Below are 25,074 nucleotides of genomic sequence, written 5' to 3'. Positions count from 1 at the left end.
TCAGACCCTGTCGGGGATGATATCCAAGACTTCGCTTCATTTAATTGTTAAAAAGGAAAAATGCACTTATAGGCTGTCACTAAAGCGGAAAGCGGTATTCACTGCTCCGCTACATGCAATAGTTGCAGAGTACGCAGGGCTTCTATGCTAAAGAGTTCAGGCGTTCCCTGCTCCGGCGCCATTAGACGCCGTTCGAAGTAACTGCAAGGGACATAAGACTCCCATGCTCGATTATTCGGGCATACCTGTTTGTGCGCCGATGTGTAATGGAGAACCCTTACCTCTCCGTCGGTGTCTCCTGGCGTTCCTCTGCGCTGGACTTGGGGAGGCACCGAACGGCAGAGGCGGCAGCCATTTAATGATGCGCACCAGTAAAGCGCTCACGTGATTACCCACAGAATGCTGGGTGATGTAGTTGCAGAGTACGCAGGGCTTCTAATGCGGTTCTGGACTTTCTAGAGTCCAGAGGTGTCAGGGAAACAACACCCAAAAGACCCCTGAGTTCCTTCCTGTCTCGGTGCACAAATAAACAGAGACACGGGCTTCTCGATGGTGGCGTCAGAGACCAAGGTTTATTTACTGCAGGGATACATAAGTCACAGGAATCACACAAAAGCAGATTCTAAGAGACTGTTCGAATTGTACAAAGTGGGTCGCTCCTTATATACATGGAAAATGACTTTAGGTAACATTGTTAAAATATCTTCCATGCCTAGCCCGGTATCCCAAAAAAGACAATAAACATATACCAACGATAATTATTTGCAAGTTTCCAGTATTCGATCAAGTCTTCATGTCAGTTTTCTATTCATAGATCGATCCGCCTCATCGTAAAAAATGTTTCTTCCCCATAGTAAAAGCCCAGAAGGAAAGGAGCAGAGCCAGGTGTAGAAGATAGAAAAGCAGGATAAGAGATGCTTGTGGGTCATAAAACGGGCACGGCTACTGTCTTCGGCCTCCTAATCGTGATCAGGCCAACGAACACGAGAACCAGTATAACAGGACTGGCTTCAGGCAAGGGAGGCAGCCTCTGCCAAGTCACGCAGCATCAGCCTTCCTGAACTAAAGCCTACGTGTCCCTAACAAGGTGATTCAGCTGGGGTCAACGTTCGTCCATTGACTATGTGAGGGCAAGAAAAAAAATGGACGCCGTATCTAAAATGGATGCCGTGTGTTTTCAACAGAATGCCCTATTTCTCAGTGTATCCGTGCTAGTAGCACAGCGAAAACACTCCCACATACACAATGGATCATTTACGGTTCACTGGTACCAAAATCGTGTCAGTACTACGGTACCGAAAACACGGGTTCGGATCGCTACAGAACCTCAGACCGTCCTTTTGCCCTTACATAGGCAATAACTCACTCTATGTCAGAGTCTATCTCTATATTCATTAAGTCACTGATATGGTGCTGGAGCATCATTCTATCTCGTAACGTCTCTCCCGAAACAGGCGGCCTTCTTTACGCATGTTGCGGCACAGTGGCCACATAAGGCAGGACCACACTGAACAACGAGACAGCATGAGAATAGGAACACCAACACAACACCAATGACCATCAGAACCTTCCATCCCCATGCAGATAACAGATTCCAAAGCCATCCCATCAGCGACCAATCACCTTTATCTACGTGAATAGAGTCAGCGATCTTGTGTAACTTAGAAATGGCCTCGTACACTGTTGGCGCATTATTAGGAATAAAAACACAGCAACTCGATTGGATCATCTTACATACTCCACCTCGATCTGCAAGTATTACGTCAAGAACCATACGGTTCTGCAACGTCATGAGGCGATCCGCCTGGAGCTCAGCTGTCAGGTTACTAAGGGCACCGGCAGTTTCAGTAATAGTGGATTCAACTACCCGTGTTAGTTGACGCAAGTTCCTACTATTGGCCATGGGCCCCCAGAACGGAAGGAAACCCTTAAAAAATCTCCTGCTTCTTGGCCAGCAGTATCTTCTTTGTCGAAGACACCTCTCACAACTCTAGTCTTGTGATAATCCGGTGCAGCAGTGTATGTCGGAGGTAACAGTTGGGCAATATAACAGGAGCCTGAAAAGTCAGCCGGCAGACATGTATATGCTCTGTCTTGGCAGACAAAATAGGTACCCTTCGCAGCTAAGAATGCAGGGGAAAACTGTGCTGGAAAAACGTACGTTTCAGTAAAGTCACTCTTTCCTAGCCGAGCTCTCGGGTTCCTCCCATTTCCTTGCAAACAGACTTGACCTTGGTGGGGTACGACCCAAATCGGAGTCGAGCTCTTACGCTTGTTCTCACCCAAACTAATGCCATACTCCGTAGCATTCCAACCCATATAAACTCGCAACTCATCCTTGGGAATAAACGGAGTGTCATTGACATCACTAACCATGTCAGTAATTCCCTTTACCAAGGCTCTATTAGCAGAGTTATACCTAGTGGAACGCGGAGGTCGCGGGGGATAGGTCTCAAGAGCATAAACGAACATGGTCTGAAATTCCCAAAATGATCCATTATAACTAAAGGGCAGAACCAGATAGGGGATACCCTTGTCCATGGTATGTGGTATCAGACCGCACACCCAGCAGTTCGTTGTATTTACTACCAGTTGGTGTTGGTGCAAGAGCTGAATGAAAGTGTTATTTATAAACTCAGAGCGTCGAGCTTGCTCATGTGCAGGAAAAGGGTGAAAAGAATGAAGAGAAACAATAGTCGGAGAAACAGAAACATTGGGAGGTACTGTGGATGTAACCGGTGCAAAAATTAACTGGATACCGAAAACAATTCCACCCACCAAAGTTATTAAAACAGTCAAAAATGTCAGAGCACATTGCATTATGAAACATTTGCTATGCAGAATTTTATAAAATTTTGTCTTGCGAGTATTGATAGCGTTAACTCGTCGCAGTTCAGGAAGCTCCATCTTCTACAGCCGTTCGCAATCGGATGATTTGTACCTGTTAAAAAATGCCTCTGTCTACCCTGGGAGTTCCCAAAATAAACAGAAGAAACCGACCTTGTGTCTGGTCCCCTGCAAGTTAAACTAGGCACACGTTACGACCCTACGGCAACCCAGATGGCAAGGTTAAGAAAACAAAAAAATTCATGAGCAAAACTTCCTGACTGAAAAGAATATGGTAAGATCAATCAGTTTTCAAATAGACAAGTACTTATGCAATGTTATTGGTTCATAGAATGAGAACGCAAGTTGTAACGGAATTTTTCAGGTTGTGTCGGATCTCGAAACAACGGATTTGGAGATGCAGCAATGTTCAAATCCACAGGTGGCAAATGTTCACTTTGTGCAGTGCTCTGTTCAGGGTTCAAAGAAACAGTTCCTGGTGCGGTGTCAGAGTTCTGTGTTTCAGTTTGTCTGTCCGTTGTATACTCTGCATCGCTGAAAGGGACAAGCCTAGGAACAGGTTCGGTCTCGGAAACACCAATTCCCTGTCTAACCCAACTGTCATAGGGGAGTGGGAGAGGCACACGCTTCGTATGGGTAGCGTGCACCCAATTTTTCCTGCTGGCGAGTCGTACAGCAGTTTTTGTGGCCAGGAGCACTTGAAAAGGACCAACAAATCTTGGCTGAAGGTTTCGGGTTCGTCCAAAATTCCTTACGAGAACAAAGTCCCCGGGTTTCAGTGCGTGTCCTGGACCCTCTGGCGGCTTAGGCAAGGTTTCAAATACCTGTTGATGAATAAGACTCAATTTAGCAGTCAGGTCAAAAAGGTAATCAATCAACATTGGATATTCGATCCGATTGAATTCCTTGGGCCTCGGAACTCCCCAAACATTAGCAGGGCGACCAAACACAATCTCATATGGGCTAAGCCCTACTCGAGAGTGTACAGTCGCTCTGGTAGACAGTAAGGCCAAAGGCAGTGCATCTGGCCAAGATAAACCAGTGGAAGCTTGGATTTTAGCAAGTTTCAGCTTCAAGGTACCATTGTACCCCTCATCCAAACCTGCTGGCTGTGGATGATTCGCACTGTGGAATTTTTGCTTAATTCCCAAACCTGCACACACACTTTGCATAACTTTCCCTACGAACTCACTTCCATTGTCCGACCATACAATCCGTGGCATGCCGTACCTAGGGAAATATTCTTTGAGGAGGATGTTGGCAGTGGACAGGGCAGTGTTATCCTCTAACGGATAAGCTTCAATCCATCTCGAAAATGCACAGACTACCACTAGGACATATTTGAGGTTGTTACACCTGTCCATGTGGAATAAAATCTTACTGGATCACTTCAAAGGGACAAGAAGGGGGAGCAAAATGACCAGCTGGGGTTGGGGTTCCCTTGCCAGGATTATGCATCAGGCATACCATGCAATTTTTCACCACTCTCTCCGCACACTTAGCAATCCCATCATTCTTCCATACGGGAGCTAACATCTTACTGATACCTTTCGTACTGATGTGCGCTATTCCATGAGCCATCGTAACCACCGCAAGTACATACGCATCAGGCAACATCCATCGCTGATGCTCTGACAAATCAATCCAACATCCATTCGAATCCAATTTACCCATTTTCTCCTTCCATGCATTCCTCTCACGTTCAGTAGCTTCATTCTGGATTGCCTTTACACTTTCAATCGTATTCTCGCACATCCCTGATTCAGCAATCCACCTTGCAGACATTGCAACATACATTCGACTCATCATATTCTTGGCCGTCTCCTTAGCGACCTCATCTGCGAACGTATTCCCACGACCAACGTCATCCGTAACCTTTCGATGGGCACTGCATTTCACAATCGCAACTTCCTTTGGAAAGGTCAGAGATTCCAACAGGTCATTGACTAATTGTCCTTGTTGGATCTTAGTCCCATGGGACGTAAAGAAAGCTCTTTCCTTCCACAAACGACCGAAACTGTGTGCTACGCCGAAGGCATATTGACTATCAGTAAACACATTCACTCTCTTTCCCTCAGCTAAAACACACGCTCTCGTCAATGCAATTAATTCTGCAGCTTGGGCAGAATTCTGACTCCCTCTTGCAGTCTCAACAATCGTGCTCAAAGTCGTAACTGCGTACGCACTAGTCACATCACCATTCTGGAGTTTAAGACAAGATCCGTCCACATACAAAATACCATCTGGATCTAGTAATGGAGTATCTTTTAAATCAATCCGTCCTTTTGTCTCTTCCTCAGTTCTGAAGCAACAATCATGGGGTTCCAAATCACTCGACTCCTGAGCAGTCGGCAACAGTGTTGCTGGATTCAATATGCTGCATCGCTTAATCTGAATGTGACTTGCCAAAAGCGTCAGCTCATAGCCTGATAGTCTAGCACTGGTGAGGTGCTGAGTTTTCGTTCGATTCATGAGTGTATCCACGGCATGTGGAACCATGACTACTAACATATTGTTCATGACCAATCCAGCAGACTGTCGAATGGACACTGCAGCTGCTGCTGTAGCTCTCAAACAACTTGGCAATGCTCTGGCTACCGGATCTAATGTCGATCAGAAATACGCACAAGGTCGTTGCTTGTCACCAAATTGTTGCGTCAAAACACTCAACGCGCAACCCTCTCTTTCGTGGACATATAGTGTAAACGGCTTACTGTAGTCAGGAGTACCCAACACAGGAGCTGAACACAACGCATCACGCAAATCAGAGAAGCTCTGCTGACATTCATCAGACCATGGCAAAGGACTCGGAACACCTTTTCCAGTCAGAGCCACCAATGGTTTTGCCATAAGAGAAAAATTTGGGATCCATTGTCTGCAATATGACGTAATACCCAAAAACGCACGCACTTCTCTCTGTGTGCTTGGTACAGTCATCTGCGAAATTGCTTTAATTCTCTCTGGGGTCAACCTTCTTCCCTCTTTTGACAAAAGATGACCTAAATAGGTCACTTCTTGGCAACAATATTGCAGTTTAGAAGGTGACACCTTGTGATATAAGTCTGATAAATGATGCAGCAAAGAAATTGTAGCTGTTTTGCACGTTTCCTCGTCATCAGCAGCCACTAAGAGATCGTCTACATATTGGATAAGAGCAGCACCAGGAGGAAGTACAAAAGTATCTAAATGACTTTTTAATGCTTGGCTGTAAATCGAAGGGCTCTCACAATAGCCGTGTGGAGCGCGTTTGAATCTGAAGCTACGACCACCTAAGGAGAAACCAAAAATATCCCTACTGTCTTCGGCTATCGGAATGCTGAAGAAGACATTCTTCAAGTCAATCACTGAAAACCACGTAGCTGAAGCAGGAATTAATGTCAGTAATGCAGTGATATCCGGGACCACAGGAAATTGCGGAACCACAATTTTATTAACCTCTCTAAGGTCAATCACTAATCTGTAGACTGGAGGTTTGGAAGGATCAGTGCGTTTCAAAATCGGCAAAACAGGACTGTTGCATACATTTCCTCTAGTTTCTTCTATCACATCTTTCTGTATCAAGTCCTGCACGATCAGTAAAAGCGCACATTCACCTTCATTTGAAATCCGATACTGTGGGATTCGTGGAAATCTAACATTCGCCTTCAAACTCACCACATAAGGAGGAATTTCCAAAAGACCTACATCGTTAGGACCAGTTGCCCAAAGAGTATCAGGGAGAGAACGCAGCTCCGGTGGGAGCTTATCCATTGACAAATACATTGGAGAGATCACTCTCTTACCCAACGTGAGCTGTACTCCTGAAGGAGAGCAGTACAATGTCGCATGCAGGCGTTTTAACAGATCTAGACCAAGCAGATTCTCATTACAACCAGTCGTTAGAATAAGGGGTGCTTCTAGATGACATGGTCCAACAGAAATGGACAAAGGACCAGAAACAGGGTTGTGAACAGGGGCGCCTGAGAATCCTACCGAAATGTTGGTTAAGCCAGACAAAGGTGCGCCAGGGAGTTTTGCATGCATAATTGAACTTTTTGCCGCACCTGTATCCAACAGAAACTGTTCAATCACACCTGATGTAGCTACTGCGACATAAGGTCCACTCTGATCGACTGGAACTGATACTACTCCCTCTCTTTGCCTATGGCTGTCCTAGTACTCACTTTGCTGTACGTCTCCATTACCCTCATAATAATCTTCAACATGGTATTGTTGAGATCTACCCGATGGCACATTCTGCTGATCAAAATAATTAGAGGAACGATCAGTCTGTGGAGGCACAGCACCACGTCCTCTGCCTCTAGGAGCTTGCATGAAACCACCACGGCCTCTCGGAGCGGGGACACCACTAGTTTGTGGATGCAGAACTGGACACTCATTCTTATAATGACCCTCCTTTTTACAATAGGTACACTGATTCCAAGCTAACTGTTGTCGTGGAATACCATAATCAAACCTTTGGGACATTCCTTGCTGGAACTGTGGCTGCTGCTGAAACTGGGGTTGCTGCTGTGAATCTGACTGATTTGAGCGAGGCGGATACGCCTGTTGCAAAAGAACTTTAGTTTTCAAGTCTTTCGTCTTCTTCTCTGACTTTTCCTTCTCTTCTTTTTCTCTATTTTCGTAATACTGAGCAGTTGCAAGTATCTGTGCTGTCGTCGATACCGCCCATGCACTCTCAGAATCCTTCAACTTATTACTTAATTCAGGCAATAAATTACACACAAACTTGTCGACAAACAATCTCTGGCCTCCCTCAGTACTCATATCTTGACCACTGTGGTCTACGAAAGTCTCTTCAAATCTGGTGAAGAAATCAGAGACACTTTCATCCTTCTTTTGCTTGCATGCTGATAATTTATCCCAGTTGACACGTAACGCCGGCATCAGAGTTTTCATCAGATTGATTATTCTGCCAGGCAAAGCAGCAATCAGGGGCTCAGGTTTAGCACCACCAATTTGTTGTGCATCTGCCGCTACAAGAGCTGGCCAATCACCTCCTAAGGCAACTTGATGATCCTCATGGCAAATTTTGGCCCAAATAGGCTGTGGCACTACATTGCTGAAAAGCATCTCAATGTCTGCCAAATTCATGACACAAGCTTGAACTGTCTGGGTCAACTCTTTATAATAACCAGCAGGATTCTTACGCGGGTCTGGCAATGTCTGTTTTACTGCTAAAACTTCAGCCCGTTTCCACTGAATGTGTATCCACACTCTCTGAAACTGTGCTGGAGCTGCTTGAATACCAAGATTCGCATTAGCTTGAACTGCTTTGCGCCATATCGGCGGGACTTCCCTCATCGGATACTGACCTCGCTTCTTCCTAGTAATCGGAGAACCATCTGAGTCCCTTGATGATCGAAGAGGAGAATCAGACCTGTATGCTAAAATCAGTTCTATCGCTTCCTTTACGTCCGGACCCACTATCATTCCTGCAGCGAATCTTTGCTGAGTATATCTCAAATCAGCGGGAACTGAATCCAAGTAATCATCATCCCATTCCTCACGCAAAAGGGAGCACATCACATCAAATACGTATCGCTGAGTTGGTTCATTCAATTGCATAAACGTATCCAACACCCTTTGTGTATCGTATTTCACAGTTTTCGAAACCCACCTAAGAGCTATCGAATCTAACATTTCTCGTTCCTGGGGACCAGGAAGCTGACTACGTCTCTGTGTAGAGTCAGAAACGGGGGTCTTAATTAAAGACCTGTAAAAAGGGGTTAAAATATTAGTTACAGAATCAGTTATTTTCCGACGAACAGAAAGCGGAGTCAGAATGTTTACAGAGGTCTGGGACAAGGGAGCTGGAGCAGATGAAATTGTAAGGGTAGGAGTAGTGGGCAAAGTAGTTTGCGAAACGACAGGCACAGGCGGAATAGGCAACCCAGGAAGAGGGGGTGCTGGAGGAACATTAACCACAGGAAAGACAGGAGCTTGGATCAAAAGAGGAGGAACAACTATTCCAGGCTGACCAACAGCCGGTTGTACAACAGGTGGCAACTGTGGTGCCATAACACCCTGTGCATACGGTGGAGGTGATCTCAAAAGATAAGACAACAGGGGATCCTTTTCGGGGTCCTCTGCTGGCTTAGCAGGACACGATGGCAAGGCAGGGTAGCACTTGTCAATCGCCAAATTATGCTCTCTATTAGCTACCTCTATTGCTTTTTCAGTCTCGTTGACATGCAACTGCCTAGCAGACTGCATTAAAGTCAAACCTTTCTCTTTCTGTTCCTTTTTCATTTTTCTTATTTCTCTCTGTCTGGCTTCCTTACGCCAAAAACGAAAAGAATCAAACATTGCCGGCCGGGCTTTCTTCTTAAATAATTTCACTTCCAGGTTATCTAGAATTTCAGTTTCGAAGCTACCATGTGGTGGCCAACTAAGGACACCATCTTTCCTGGTGTATCGGACCCACACTTTATTGTAAGTGATAGGACCCACACCATGTTTACAGTAGAGCTCATACGTTGGAGTTCCAATCGGAGGAACCGGACACGAGTCCTCCAACCGGGAATCCCTGTTGCAACTTAACCAGGACAGGCAACAATTACGACGACTAGCAATTACAAACTAAGGACAAAATTCTAACCAAATGTGCAAAGAACTTAGGCCTACCAAGAGCATCCAAATGAACCAATACCAAAAACCAAAGATTATCTTTGACAAGAGCAACCAGTGATAATCCACAAAAGCAACCAAGAGTATCCAAAACAAGCGTATCCAGAAAACAAAAGGATTATCCGTACAACAGCAACCAATGATAAATCCTTACAAGAGCAACCAAGAGCAACCAAACTGGGTGCGACCCACTTAATACTTAACTGAAATGTCGAAGACGTCACCAAGGAGAACCCGTCTACGTCTCGCTGTACTAAGGTCTGCACCTGAGGTCCAAGACAGGGCGACAGTCAGGGCAGCGGTCCTCTGTAGCCGTCTGGGAACGGGAACCTCATCATAAAAAACATTGGTCAATTCTGAACACCGGCGTGGACACTTTGCCTTTACCACTTTTTGCTTTTAAGAGAGGGCAAAACATAAAGGACCAATTGGTGCACACCCGGCCAAGGAACAGGACCACTCGACAGGTAGGGACGCTTTGGGATCTCCCACCTGTACAAGGCTATCATCCCTGTGGCAATTGCTCTGTGTGTTCACAGACAACTAAATCTACCACAGTGGACATAGGTACTGGCAGGCCGTGGCAACAGATAAAGTTCACAAATTGTAATAGTGAGAATACCATCTATTTGATCACGTGCCCATGTTCCAAAAGATACGTTGGAATGACCACCAGAAAGACACGCACGCGCATTTGTGAGCACAAAAGTACAGTCCGTTGCCGCAAACAAGCGACTCGACTGACAGCTCATTTCCTCGAGGTAGGGCATGGCCCAAAGGATTTCACGTGGACGATACTGGAACAGCCAACGATTCCAGAACACTGCCCCGATGTAAGCAAATTTTTGTTCAAAATAGAGCAGAAGTGGGTATATAAGCTTAATAGTGACAAGGAGGGCCTTAATGAGCCTATTCCTTGGATGTCGCTATGATCGGCCTAGATATTATAGTATCCAGTCTAATATGTGACATGTGGCAACTTGAATTGCCAACTTTTGCGACATGTGCATCATGGGGATGAACAAACTGGATGTATCCTGAGGATTTTTTTAAGATGTCACTGGAGTTAACACCGGAGGCTATCACCATACTCAGTGTTCTCACATAGACAAGTAGACCTGATCAATCCCAGAGGTCGATATATATGTGCTTCCATTATTGATCTGACTAGCATCCAACTTTGGTTGCGATCTTTACAAAGGAAGAATCTGCTGATCAGTCTGAGAGGCCGATATAAATATAAATATGATTATATGAAGCTGGCAATCCTTTCGTTTTCCTTAAACACGCCAATTAATATAAAGCGTATTGAAATTTTCTATCCTTCATTTAAATTGATTCATTAAATTGGTTTGGAGGCAGTTGGTACATCTACTGATGGATACGCATAAATTACATCATACATGTGGTTGTAAGCAGGTTTGCCGTCTGTTTTTAAACTTTTGGAACTACATCACCCAGCATTCTGTGGGTAATCACATGAGCGCTTTACTGGTGCGCGTCATTAAATGGCTGCCGCCTCTGCCATTCGGTGCCTCCCCAAGTCCAGCGCAGAGGAACGCCAGGAGACACCGACGGAGAGGTAAGGGTTCTCCATTACACATCGGCGCACAAACAGGTATGCCCGAATAATCGAGCATGGGAGTCTTATGTTCCTTGCAGTTACTTCGAACGGCGTCTAATGGCGCCAGAGCAGGGAACGCCTGAACTCTTTAGCATAGAAGCCCTGCGTACTCTGCAACTATTGCATGTAGCGGAGCAGTGAATACCGCTTTCCGCTTTAGTGACAGCCTATAAGTGCATTTTTCCTTTTTAACAATTAAATGAAGCGAAGTCTTGGATATCATCCCCGACAGGGTCTGACCATTGACAAACTGCACAATGGGTTTCTTGTCAGCGTCAGTGGGGCGATGCCGATATCGGGGACAACATTGAACAAGATATTGTGAATGGTGTCACAAATTTGATAAGTTTCATGCGGTACAATTATCAACCATTAGACGCATGAAATACTACCTCTACTGAGAAATTGAAACTATGGACAGCAGAACAGTTGACTTGTAGCTATCATGCAGTGCTATAATATGTTCTGTGCTATTCTTTACAACGATGGCATGTAGTTCCATTTTAGGTGCCATAAGGGATTAAAAAAGAGAACTTATGTATACATATGTTTTTTCTAAACAGAGCGGTGCTCCTCATTTACCTGAGCTGCAGCCAGGTGAGGTGAGGCTTGATCCCCACATAAATTGGGTGAGTGCGAAAATGTCATGTAAATATGTTCTGACGAATCGCTGCAATAACACTACTCAATTGTGTATTGTGTATTACAGTTGTGTGTATCTTTTCATTCTTGTCTGTTGATGTGTTTTATTTTTACTCTCCCATAGACTGGGTGGAGCATCAGCACCTGACAATCAGGTGATACGTTTCCTTTTTATTTTTTCATTCTCTTCACAAGAATTCCCAGCAGTAGCACTAACCAGGTCCTGATGAATACATAGGCAAATCCGTATATGCTGAAACATGTTGACCACTTGCTTTGCAGATATTTTGTCAAATCTGTTATTCACATTCTTTTAGATTTAGGGAGCTGAGAGAAAATATTAAAATAATGTTCTTTCTACTCAGTCTCACTTAATTTTATATTCTCACCTTTTCACTTTCTTGCACTGCTTTTTTCTGTTGTCTTACTACACTGTTTTCCGCTCGCCGGACCAAAACGGTGGGTCTTCTTACTCTCACAGTCACTTTTCCATCTTACGTGACTGTGAATGCATTGACTCCTGGGTAAGGAGAACCCAAATGATGTAAATAGGGCGGTACAGTTAGACAACTGATGGGAACATTTTCACCCTAAGTGTGTACTTCACGTCAACAAGATGTCTTTCCATCACGTGGTATCATTAGTTAACATAGCTACCACCCCTCTTTTTAGTCTTTAGTTGTCACGTCAACAGCTGTGTGTGATCTGATTCCACTTTTGAGACTCCTAGATACCTCTTTGTGTTGAATGAGTTAGTTAGGGGCATGTGTCTAGTATGAGTCGGTAAACAAGCCCTTGGACCCCCTTCTATGTAGTTTGTGGATTTTATATATTCTTCTCCCCCAAGGGTAGAGAGGGAGACTGTTTGGGCTCCAGGGTAGAGGTCATGGCCGAGTGCCTGGAGGGACAGTCCCCATCCCCTTTTGTTTGTAAAATATATCCATGGTATTTATTGTGCTTTCTACCGCGTACTCAGGATGCATTGTGATACACCCAAATGTTCTGCCTGGTGTTCAATGAGCTTAAAGCCCTGAGGAGGGCAGAAGAGAGATAATTGCCATAATCCGACCCCAAGGAGCAAAAAGACTGCTTTCAATTTAGGTGTTAGAGTGCGGACTATTCAAGAACGGCCTGGTTCGCACACCTTTTTTTAAAAAAAAAAAACACATTCTGGTGCTTTCCTCCCCTCCTTAAAGGGAATATTTTGGTAAACCTGCCAATATACCCATGGGGGGGCAGGATTGATTGTACTTCAGGGGTGGAGGTTGCAACTTGATGCAGCCAACCCCCACCCACTCTCTTGGTCTATAGGAATGGAGGTAAATTGCCCATGCAACAACCCTATGTCTAGATGGTGGATCTGTGCTTTAAGGTCACGCACCTGCAGCGATCCCTAATCAGGGATCCACAAGGTAGATATATCATTGAATAGGACCACCCCCCAAGGACTGATAACATGGAAGGAAGAATGGGCCAATCAGCTCCTTTTTATTTCAATTTCTATAGTAATGATATTAGAGAGCCAGAAAGTTCCATATGGTTGCACCATGAGTGTTTTTCTAGTTGGACTCTATAGATTCTTGTTCATTTTATGGAAACTGAACCTTATGGTGTGTTGTGCCACCTAGTTTATGTATAGGTGGACCACATAGACTCTTAACCGCATGCGTGCGGCGCGAATTCCCCGCCCATGCTGACTCCGCCTTGCGCGGGCGGAGTCATGACGGAACGGTTCCGTCATCAGCACAGCTCAACCGACGCTCATGACGGAACCGTTCCGTCATCAGCATCGAAGGGGTTAAATTCCCTTGTGATTTCCATAAACTCATATTTATCAGGTGGTTGGAAGCAGCACCTCTTGGAGGTCTTCACCACTCCTATGAGGACAACATAGACTAATACTTACTGAGACATTTCCTTTCACTGCGAATCATTTTAGTAAGGGGTAGTTTCTTCCTACTTTCCTATGGGTGGGGTTACGGTTACAGCACGTCTTGGATGATCCATGTATGCTAATGATCTGCAATAGGTTTCATAGTCTTTTGAGTATCTGGTAAATCCCATAGAACTTAAATTATCATTTTGACAGGAAATGCACCTTTAACATTTCTACATTCACTAAACAGTAGTTATCCTCAGGTGCAAAATCACTTAGTAGTTTACACACCATCTTTCAATTTCCTGTTTCAATTTCCAGCTTTTCTTTAGCTCTGGAATATCTCTGGCTAGATGAAAACTTAGCATTGCACCTGTTGCTTGTACACTTGTTTCATTCTTTTTTAGCCTACACCACACCATCCCCAATAAGGTAAAAGTCCACATAATGACTCTGTTCTATTAGTACACCCTTGTTCACCACCTTTCCCACACCTCCCCATCCTGCTGTTCATAAACCCTCAACTCACCATAGTCCTCCAGTGCTCTGTTCACACATTGCATCTGTTTTGCCTCATTTTCGTCCCCTTGTTATTCCACAGCGTCCCATCCTCCTCCAACCCTGTACTCCCTATGTCCACCACAACTTTCTACTGTCACTCTTCCAATAATAACCAGCCTCACCCCTCTGCCTTTCCTGCCACTGCTAAAGGTGTACCTTTATAATTGATCTTTTGGAGCAGAAAGATAGGCCACTGGCTCTAAAAACATTCACTAGTTTCGACAGCAGGAAGGGGCTTGACTCAACAGAAAGAATGCACACTGATTAGCAAGCCTACAACAGCACCCAACACATATCTCATGGATAATATAGTGCACATTATTATGCTATTTAAATGTAATAGTATTCACTGATCAGTCCAAGATCAGTTCAAGAGTGCAGTATCTGTGGGGCTTCATAGCTTGCTTCATTAGTTACTGTGGTCCAATACGCAACAGTGATCAGGCCAGATCAATGTTTCAGACAGATATCAGCAGTTCATCCAGAAAAGAGAGGCTTTTATCACATTTCAACAGAAAGGTTGCACACTGGCTAGTAGGACTGCAGTAGTTCTCCCTAAGTGCAGTGACGGTCCATGACTTGCTGCTCTAGTATCTGTGAAAAAAAATACACAACAATTCTGTGGAGCAGACCATGGACTCAGATAACCATCTATCACTTCTCTGTGTTTATATCAAATTGAATCAGCAGTAGGTTCACATACTGATTTCATGCGTGAAAGTGTAAAAAGGTGGATGTTGTGCAGAATAGTCTGTTTACTTACATTTTCCATAGTATTCTCTATCAGCTTAGGAGCATCCTGTTCTGAATATCCCTATAGACTGCTATGTTTTGTACTTTTGCTATGACTTATTTTGTTCCTTCTCCACTTCAACTGTCCATCAATCCCTTTCTTCCTCTTTTTTGACTCCCTAACTTTGTTTGCCCACCACTGAACACCCTATCTCCTCCCATCCCATACTCCCTCATCAGTTTAAATGCATCCTTAGCAATTCTTACTTACTAGAATTGACTGAAAATGCCAAAATTGATCTCAGAATCCTAACCGGACCCACTATTTGTATTATAAACCTGGTAAGAAGACAGCATTTTAGCAGTCTTAAATGAGGCAGTCTCTCTGGGGTAAACTACAGAATGACTGCAATTGATGTTTTAGAAAATACAAGCGTTCAAGAGTTTGTTAGAGAATGAGAATGCCCTAAAGTCCACTGCTCACCAGCACTTCCATTCACTTGCTAGTTGCTGATAATTTATTGTCCATGGCAAAACAACAATGCATTTGTAGATAATTTCTTATACTATGTCATAAAGATCACCTATATAGCTGCCTTACCTGTGGCTAAAGTGCCATGTTTTATGAGAAGGCCCAGCCCTGTCGTATTCCACTCCACTATATGCAACTGTAAAAAGATCCCCAAAGTAAAATGGACCACTGAGCTTCAGTCACAACACCCACCTCACCATGATGGCCTAACAGGCTCTGTCATGAACTTCCTGTGATGATTCCCTGCACCTATCAAAACCATTTCCAAACCACAAGCAAGCTGGTTCATAGAGGGCCTCTGTCTCACTATGCACTACTGCAAACAGTTGGAATGCCGCTGACGCCACACCCACAGTAAAAATGACAAACACCCACAGGTGAGATCTATTGATTTTCCACTGGGAACTCAGATCCACCAAGTGTATCCAAAACAATTCCAACAGCTGAACAGAAATCATCCCCATAGTCAAAGGATTCAAATCCGCTGCCGCCACCTCCATGGCTATAACACCCTCACAGAAGCTCTGCATGAAGCTCTCCTACTACTTCATCAACAAATTCAACACCAGCAACACAAACTTCACTCCCCTAACCAGACCTCTCCAACTTCATCATCCATTACACCGATGACAGGAACACCCCAGAAACCACCCTGACTTGCTAGCCAGACATCACCCATTGGAAATTTCTATGTGCTCTATTCCCTTGTGAGCCCCTGTAGATCCCCATCCTCGCTTCATATTCACCATCTTCTCAGCCCTTACACCAATTCTTAATGACTCTCTCACCCTTGCCACCTTCCCAGAAGTTTGGGAACATGCCACCATATTATCCCACCTGAAGAGAACCTCATCAGACCAGAAGACTGTGGCAGACTACAGACTCATCCCTAAACTTCCCTGCACGGCCAAAGTACTGGAAAAGCTCTAGACTGGTCAACCACCTTAACGGCAACCACCTTCTAGAACCCTCCCTATCTGTATTCAGTTGCTACCACAGCACTTATACCACCCTCATTGCTGCCACTGATGACATCCGCTTCATCATGGAAAAGGAGACATAGTGGCACTCAGCATACTCAACCTCTCGTCCACTTTCAAAACCATCTGTCATCCCATCATCATCCAATGCCTCCAGAAGACCAGAATATGTGGGCTAGCCTTTTAGTAGTCAACTTCCTCCTGTCAGGACAAACAGTCAGCTTAGCCCAGTACTCTTCCAGTGCCTCCAACTTGATCTGCAGCATCCCTTGAGGCTCCTAGCTGAGCCCTACATTTGTTAGCATCTACCTGTTCCCTCCCACCAGCATTAACCATTGTCATGGGCTCAGCATCATCTCTTATATCACCAGAACCCAGCTTATAGTGTCCCTCTCAGAAAGCCCTTCGAATACCAAAGTGATCTTCATCAGCTGCATGTCGGAGGTGCAAAATGGATGAAACCTCATTGTTGAAAACTCAACACCAATAAAACAGAAGTGCTCATATTCATAAAAGACAACTATCTGTGTGCCTCAGCCTGGTGGCCCTCAGAGCTAGGGCAGACACTAAGTCCATCCAGAAACCTAGACATCATGACGATAATCAAATCTCAATGTCCAACCAAGTCAGCACTGTTGCAGCTACCTGCTTCCATACCTTCACGCTCCTCAAGAAAGTCTTCCCATGGCTACTGCTGGACATTAGATCTTTCACCCAAACCCTTATCACCAGCAGACTGGAGTACAGCAATACTCTACTTCCATCCTCACCTCTCAACAAGGCCTGGTCAAAATGTATATTATTGCAGCATAATTCATGTAATTTCAGTAACTTCATGTTAACGAAATTCCTGAAATTACACCATTACATAGTGTAATCACACACCACTCACTGTAAACAATTAGGGCCTCATGTAGGTAAATGGTATTTACCGATTCGTAAATACTGAATTTTACCGATTCGCTATTTACAAATCGGTAATTGCTATGTAGGTAAATATTCGGTAAAAATTACTGAATCGTTAAGATTCGGTAATTACCGAATCGGTATTTACCGATTCTGTAATTGCCATTGATTCCTATGGGCCTTGAGGCCCATAGGAATCAGTGTCAAATACCCATTCGGTAAAATTACCGAATTGTCAAGCGGGACAGGGTGTCACTTTGACACCCTGTTGCACCCCTGATTCTGGCTTGTGTGCCATATGACACACATACATGCCCTTAGGGCATGTGTGTGTGCCACATGGCACAGGTGTTCATGCACAGATGTGCATGAACACAGGAATTCGTTATTTACCACCAAATAGTATTTTATGGTAAATAACAAATTCTTAAGGGCCTGTGGCTCTGTTTTTGGTGCCACCTACATCTAGATTTACCGTTTCGGTAAATTTACTGATTCGGTATTTTACCAAATCGGTAAATTAAACGAATCGGTACATTTACCGATTCTGTAAATTTTAGGCCCCCTACATATCAAAAACCAAATACCGGTCGGTAACGGCCGACCGGTATTTGGTTACCTACATCGAGCCCTTAGTGTAAAGAGAAAAGAACATGAGCTGCTGTTTTTCGTGTTGCTTTGTTTAAAAGCATCCTTGAGTCAAAAATTGATGCACGGTCACATTTAATGCCTAAATGTAATGTTAAATGACAGACTGACATTTTGTACAATTACACACAAATTTGGCAAATGTTTGCACAACCACGCAAAAGCAAACCACACAAATGTCACCTATTTTCAACTCACAAAGAGACTCCAAGTCATACAGCAGCCTTGAGGACTTCCACATGCTCCCTATCCATAAACGCACCCTCTTCAAGGTCCTCATACACCCCTACAAAGCATTACACAATCAAGGCCAAGTATATCTCAAGAACCCCATTACGTTCCAGACACCAACCAGACACCTCTGATTGGCCAGTCTCCTCCTCCCCCACATCCCACACATCTGCAGAGCCAGAACCGAGAGCTGTTCCTTTGCCTACATGGCCCCCAAAGTCTTCAATTACCTCCAATTCACCACCAGAGCAGCCAGCACAATCTTAGATTTCCTCAAGAAACTGAAAACCCAGCTCTTCCAATAGGCTTCAGTCAGGACTGCACCACTCCTCATAGGTACAAGGATACCCTTCTGGGTAATAGGCTTGCCGTGCAAATGAGTATCATAAAACATATCACCTTGAAACACATTACCCACTGCATCATGGGTGACTGGAACATCTGGTATGGCCAATCTGAGCTACTACAATGACAAACTATCATGACAAAGCCTAGAGGCTCTCAGTGTCGCTCAAATAAATCTCTGGCCCAATATATTTAGAATTAATTCTCATTACGTGGCTTCATCATAGTAACAGAAAACCTTGCACTTAATCTGGAGGATCAATAACTCATCCCCTTTATTGTCAACCTTCCTACAAATGCAATTGCTAAGACAATGAGCGTACAAGGCTACCTACAGACTGTGTAAGAATTCTCTTAGCACTACACACTCCTGTCTCGATGAGCTCTTTAATTCATCACATAATAAAAGTGAATAGTTTGCAGACTCATCCCTCTGAAGATGTCTATATAACCAAATAGTTGACATAAGGCCTTTGGCTCAATGAACAAATAAAGAAGACAAAATCCGGAATGTCAGAATGACAGTATGGGTTTAGACCCTGGCCCCCAACTTTATTTACTCAAAAATAACCCTGAAAAACTATTGGTCTACACTTCCCCATCACAAATTCCACTTTAACAACAACTCATTTTAGAGGCAATATGGGCAATAGCTATATTAAAATGTTTTCTAATTTCATTTATCTAATGATTGATGAGATGAAACTAAATATGGTTTGGAAATGATGACAACAGGCTACAAACTTCAGCCATTATCCTCATTGACTTAACACACCTCAATCACATGAATTGCTGCACCGTTCACAGGATTTTATATATAGTCTTTGCTAAGCACATTATTCTAGGACAATAGAAAATCAATCTTTCATCAAAAACTGGATTGCCAAAATACCATCTCATGCCTCTTTAGAAATAGAAAATTGTAAACTATCATCCTAAGAGAAATATTTTCTCAAACTCTTGCACAACTATCAATATAGATATGTTTAATATGTTATCTGCTTTATTCATTGTATGCTAATTTTACATCTCCATTTCCTTATTATTTCCCTAAGTTTGTATCGCCCCCGCTAATAGTGGAACTTGTATGTTTTTCAGGTCGATACAATATTTACATATATATATTTATCTAATGTCAAATAATAAATAAATACAAAAATTGTTAACAAATGAATGAAAAAAAGTTGCCTACCATGTAGTCACACAGACTGTGGCTTCGATCATGTAAAGGCTAAACACCCTGGTGGCTCGCAATCAAACTGCTCTGTTCATTAGAACACTTTTAGAGGCACACTACTCCCAATGATTTTCAATGATTGTCATTGGCCCTGAAAAGAACTTTATCATCAACGTCCTAAAATAAAGCGCCATTACCTCAGACATCAATATCTCATACATGAGCTATGCAAGTGGAAGAATTCAGCTCCAGTAGACCTAGTCAATAATAGACCAGTCTTGAATTGCATATTCATATGGCTGAACAAAATGTAGCATTCACTCTTATTTGATCTCCCTGGAAGTAAACAATCTACTTTCAGAGCAACAAACTGTGTTCTACCACAAGATAATGGCCAGTTCTGCTTTGATTTCTATCTGGAACAAACTGAGGCCTAACAAGGGCAGAAAAGAAGTTGTTCCACTTCTGATACTTGGCGTATCTGCCTCGTGACACAGTTCACCATGAGTCTCTCCTACCTGGACAAGAGAAATCTGGCATCATACATGACTGGGTCTCCTCCTACCACTCTAAGATAATAAATATCTAACAAATCAACATTTTCTGCATGATCTCCCAGGATTGTTTGCCTTTTTTGACAATATTTTTGCTGGTTTTAGTATTCTGTGTACTGTGACACGGCCACTAAGTGGCTGGACTAAGCTGTGGACCATGTCCAACCTGAGGACTTCAACTACTAATAAAAAAGGCAAAGGGCCAGTTGTACCAAGACTTTTTGGCATCACAAAATTAGGCATTTAGGCCCTGAAAAATTCCTTTTGGTATGCACCAAAAACAAATTGCAATTCAATCACACATTAAGAAATCACAATTTGGGTTGGAGACTTGATGCAAAACCGGTATTTGGGAGGGGTTTGTTTAGTTTGTCCCCTTCCAAACAGAAAATGGCATGTATTATTTGGATGCATTAATGTTTTGCAAGAAAAATGGGTTGCAAACCATTAATATTTTACTGACTGCAAAAACGTAGTCCCAACCCATTCACAAGGAACCCTTTCCTCTTTGTAAATGTTGACAAAAACATTTGTAAGAATAGCAGTGGTCTAACGTTTGAAAACCCTTTAATGTTTTTAAACACTTCCCATTTTACTTCACAGAAAATGGGCTGCATTTAAAAACCAATGATTGCTTTATTTAAAAGCAATCATAAACAAAGTGATCTGCTGACCCCAGCAGGTGACCATACCTGTGATTGTAGTGAGTAGTATATGCGACCTGCCCCATGAAATTAATGAAGTAGGTCGAATTGTGACCAACTGTGATCGGTGATTTTGGGAATTAACCTTTTAGTACATAGGCTGATTTGCAAGGAAATTGATTCAGATAAAGTCAGTGTTCAGGTTGCCATGACTTGTACTGCTTGGATTATTAGGACATCTGACCTTAAGTCTGAAGGTAAAAATGTTGACCTGTTTGACCTAACATGGCACCTGACCTCAGCTTCATTGTGATTGGCGTGAAAAAGTTGCTACCTCCTGGTCACTTGCGAACTACCATTATTCTAGATGCTTTTCCATTAAAATGTAAACATTAATATTTCTGGTTCCCTTCATCTGACTTTTTTCAAGTTGATATTTTTTATGTCAATTAATGTATTTTGTTGTTTTCTTGACTTTGAAATTGTTATTTCTGCTATAACTTAACACATACTACTCTGGGTATTGCCTGTTACTTGTGCCATATCTTAAAGAGGCTAAGTAGAGGTATTCTAAGAATTATGTTTTGCTCAAATCAGATTATCTTTATTAGGTTGCAAAGGGGTCCCCCCTTTAGAAATTAATACCCGATTTGAGATAGTGACTCTGTAACAACTCAGCATGAAACTAAGCCAAGATCACACAAAGCTAGTGAGAATGTTCATGGCAGAGCAATCTATCTTCACGGTGAAGAGATGTTTTAACTATTGACTAATCTTAAAAAGACTGAGAGATAATATGCTCTTTTTAATTTTTCTTTCAGTTTAAAAATATGTATTAATTGTAAGTATAATTCAAAGTGTACACTATACAAAACAAATTACTGTAACTGTAAGGAATGAAATATGGGAGCAAATACAAGAAACATGTGAGAACAGCAACTTACATTAATGTATTTTACTATAAAAATTAGCCAATAGAAACAAAGTAATCAAAACAAAGAGGGGCTACTATAAGAAAATAATAAACAATATAGTATATATCTTATAAGAAGTTACAGGTAATATGTGAGTCCTACATATGACACAGGCTATACATAAATACAGAACAGGCTTTACAAATATGTACTAATGAGGAGTGTCCATGTCTTAGCATAATAATACATTTCTACCAAGATTTGGTCAATAGTACTGTTTCATGTTTCTAATTTGAGGTAATTGATTTAATCGCTTTAGAAAGAGTAACGTTTAAAAAATGTACAATAATCAAGATACAATACAGATTTAGAAACATGAGATTTTTAGATTAATACAGGAAATGAAAAAGGTACTTGGATTTTTAGTAGCTGGAAAATATATTAACAAACATCAGAGCAAAATTAAAAAGTGACAGTACAGTTATATAGTATATGTTGTAAATCTCACTTTCTAGTTTTACAATGCCAGCAGTTAAATACTGTAACTGGAGACAAAAACATTACTATATAATATGAATGCTAGTTTGTAGAAGAGTGGCTGGGGGATAACTAACAATATTAGATAACCAAATAGATTTCCATTGTTCATTAAAAGATTTCATATTTATACCTGAACACCATTTTTGACTTGACCAGAAAGGTATTTATACACTTTAAAAGATATGCGTCCTGCTCAGCTAAACAGGCCTAGATAAAATCCCATATTTATAGTTTACAGAAGGCAGTAAATCAGAGTAGGTATTAGGGATGGAAAATCAGATTGAGGAAGGTAGTACTTGGTGCCTAGTTCATCAAATGAAAAGAACACATTCCCTTGACAAATATCAGCAATATGAAAAATACCCGCATTCATCCATGACCTCTGGGAAGAAATATGTTTATTAAGTTTGAGTGTAGAGTTAAACCAAAGGGAATCTTTTTTAGAATACCTTATGCTAATAGCAAATTTTTCATAAAAAGATATGAGGAAAGGTATAGATGCTGCAAAAATGGATGTGATTTTACCAAACGTTCTGTTGGCCTTTGTTAGAAAGGTAGGTAGATGACAGGGCTGCAGTACTTTTTTTTCTACTGAAAGCGATTTGGAAGAATTAGAATTATTTTGAAACCATAAAGAGCTTTGTGCAGTATGGTATTTCTTGAAATCAGGTAAACCAACTCCTCCCACTCGTTCGGGACTTTGCAAAGTTTTAATATTAAGACGCGCAGGTTTATTGTTCCACATAAACCTAATAATTAGTTTTTTAACTTTGGTAAAGAAGTAGAGGGGAAACATAATGATAATATAGATACATTGTAAAAAATGTGTGGGGTAATAATCATTGTAAGTGTTTCATAAGATCCCCACCAATTTAAATGAAGGGTTGACCTTTTTTTTTTTTCTCTTTGTGGAGGTTAACATTTTAGAGAATTTAATTTAAATTGTACTTTTAATAGAGTTAGCAAAAGTAACCCCGAAATATTTTTTGTGTTGATAGTGACTACAAGAAGTTTCTATTTGCTATCATTGTAGAATTGTATAAAATATCTAATTGAAAAAATCTGTTTTATTTATATTTAAACAATTGACAGCGATATCTGCATACTGTTTATTAATATCGAGAATAATAGGTAGAAAAGTAAAAGGATCATTAACATATAACAGAACATCTTCAGCATAAGTAGGAACTTCTCATATAGTATTTTATAAAACAATACCAGCATACTGCTGATTGATCAGGAAAGAGCACAAGAGAGGTTCAATGATAATGAGAAAGAATAGGGGGGTTGGGCACATTCCTTGTTGTGTTCCTCTAAATAAATTGAATTAAGTAGAGAGGGTTCCATTGATAGAAATAGAAGAAGATGATGCTGAGTATAATGCTTTAACCATTTTAAAGAATGTGGGGCCAAATGAAGGTCATTAGCAGAAGAAGGAACATGGCACAACAGACGAGTGTTATGTGCTGCTAATTTACCTTTCATAAATCCTGTCGGATCCGGCTGGATAATTGAGGTAAGTAGAGGTGTTGGTCTTTTTAGGTAAGTTTTGGTATATATTTTGCAATCTTTTTTAATGAGGGATATGAGATGACAATTGGGATCCAAAGTAGGGTCTTTATTTGGTTTTGCAAGGACAACGATAGTGGCTTCATTAAAATATCTGCCCATATGTAAGCATTTTGAAATTCTATGAGTAGCGAAAGTAGAAAAGGAGAGAGTTAAGACTGAAAGTATTTGTAGAAATCAGCTGGAATACCATCTGGACAATGTGACTTGTTGGAGTGTAGTGAATTAACGGCCATGTATATTTCTTGAATATCATTAGGGTTTTCTAAAGTGAGTCTATCTGTGTCAGAGATTTGAGGTAACTGGCAGTTTTTAAGGAACTTATTAATGACATCATTTTGGAGGACTGTATATAAATACAAGAGGTAATAAAGAGGTATGAAAAGAAAACACTTCTTTAATATCGCATCTGTAGTTGTAGTAATAAACAAGGTACCATCATGCCTTCAAATGGATGGTATTTGGGTTTTCACTGTTTGATATATAGGTAGATGGCTAAGAGTCAAACAGATTTGTTTGAGTTCAAGTGAAAGTTTGATTTCTTTTTTGAGGTAAGTAACCCTACTCTTTTACTCAGCAAAATATTAATTTTATATCTGAGCTTCTGAAGTTGAGATTTGTATGTATTATCCAGTGAAGAGATGAATATCCTTCAAAATCGGCTATCTATTTCTCTAATGTGAAAAGGTGCATATAAAAGGATTTGTTTCCATGAGCCATAATAGGCATTGTGGTTCCTATAATAAATACTTCAAATGCATCACAATGGATAATTTCAGAAGTATCTTCAGGCATATTATTTAATTAGTAATAATGTATTGCAGATTCCATATGCGGCAGGTGGAGAGAAGGTAGTAAATCCTAGAGAAAGTGGAATGCACATTAGAAAAGCATGTAAATTATGTATTGGTGAGATGTACTAGTCTCCAAAAATCAATTAGTTTATTGGCAGAATTTTTTTTTTCAAAAGGTGATAAGCTTTAGTGGGCTAAAATTTGAATGCAGAGGAGCAGCTCGGTAATGGGTTATGACTAAGAATAAAATCACCCCCTCACCCTCATGACAAGGGGTGCGTTATCTAATTTTAATATTTCAGTAGCAATATTGTTTCAAAAAGAAGGG

The sequence above is a fragment of the Lissotriton helveticus genome, chromosome 3_2, assembly GCF_964261635.1.
Source record: "Lissotriton helveticus chromosome 3_2, aLisHel1.1, whole genome shotgun sequence".
NCBI classification, from domain to species: Eukaryota; Metazoa; Chordata; class Amphibia; order Caudata; family Salamandridae; genus Lissotriton; species Lissotriton helveticus.
The sequence above is the reverse complement of the archived record's forward strand: the minus strand, read 5'-3'. Positions refer to the sequence as shown.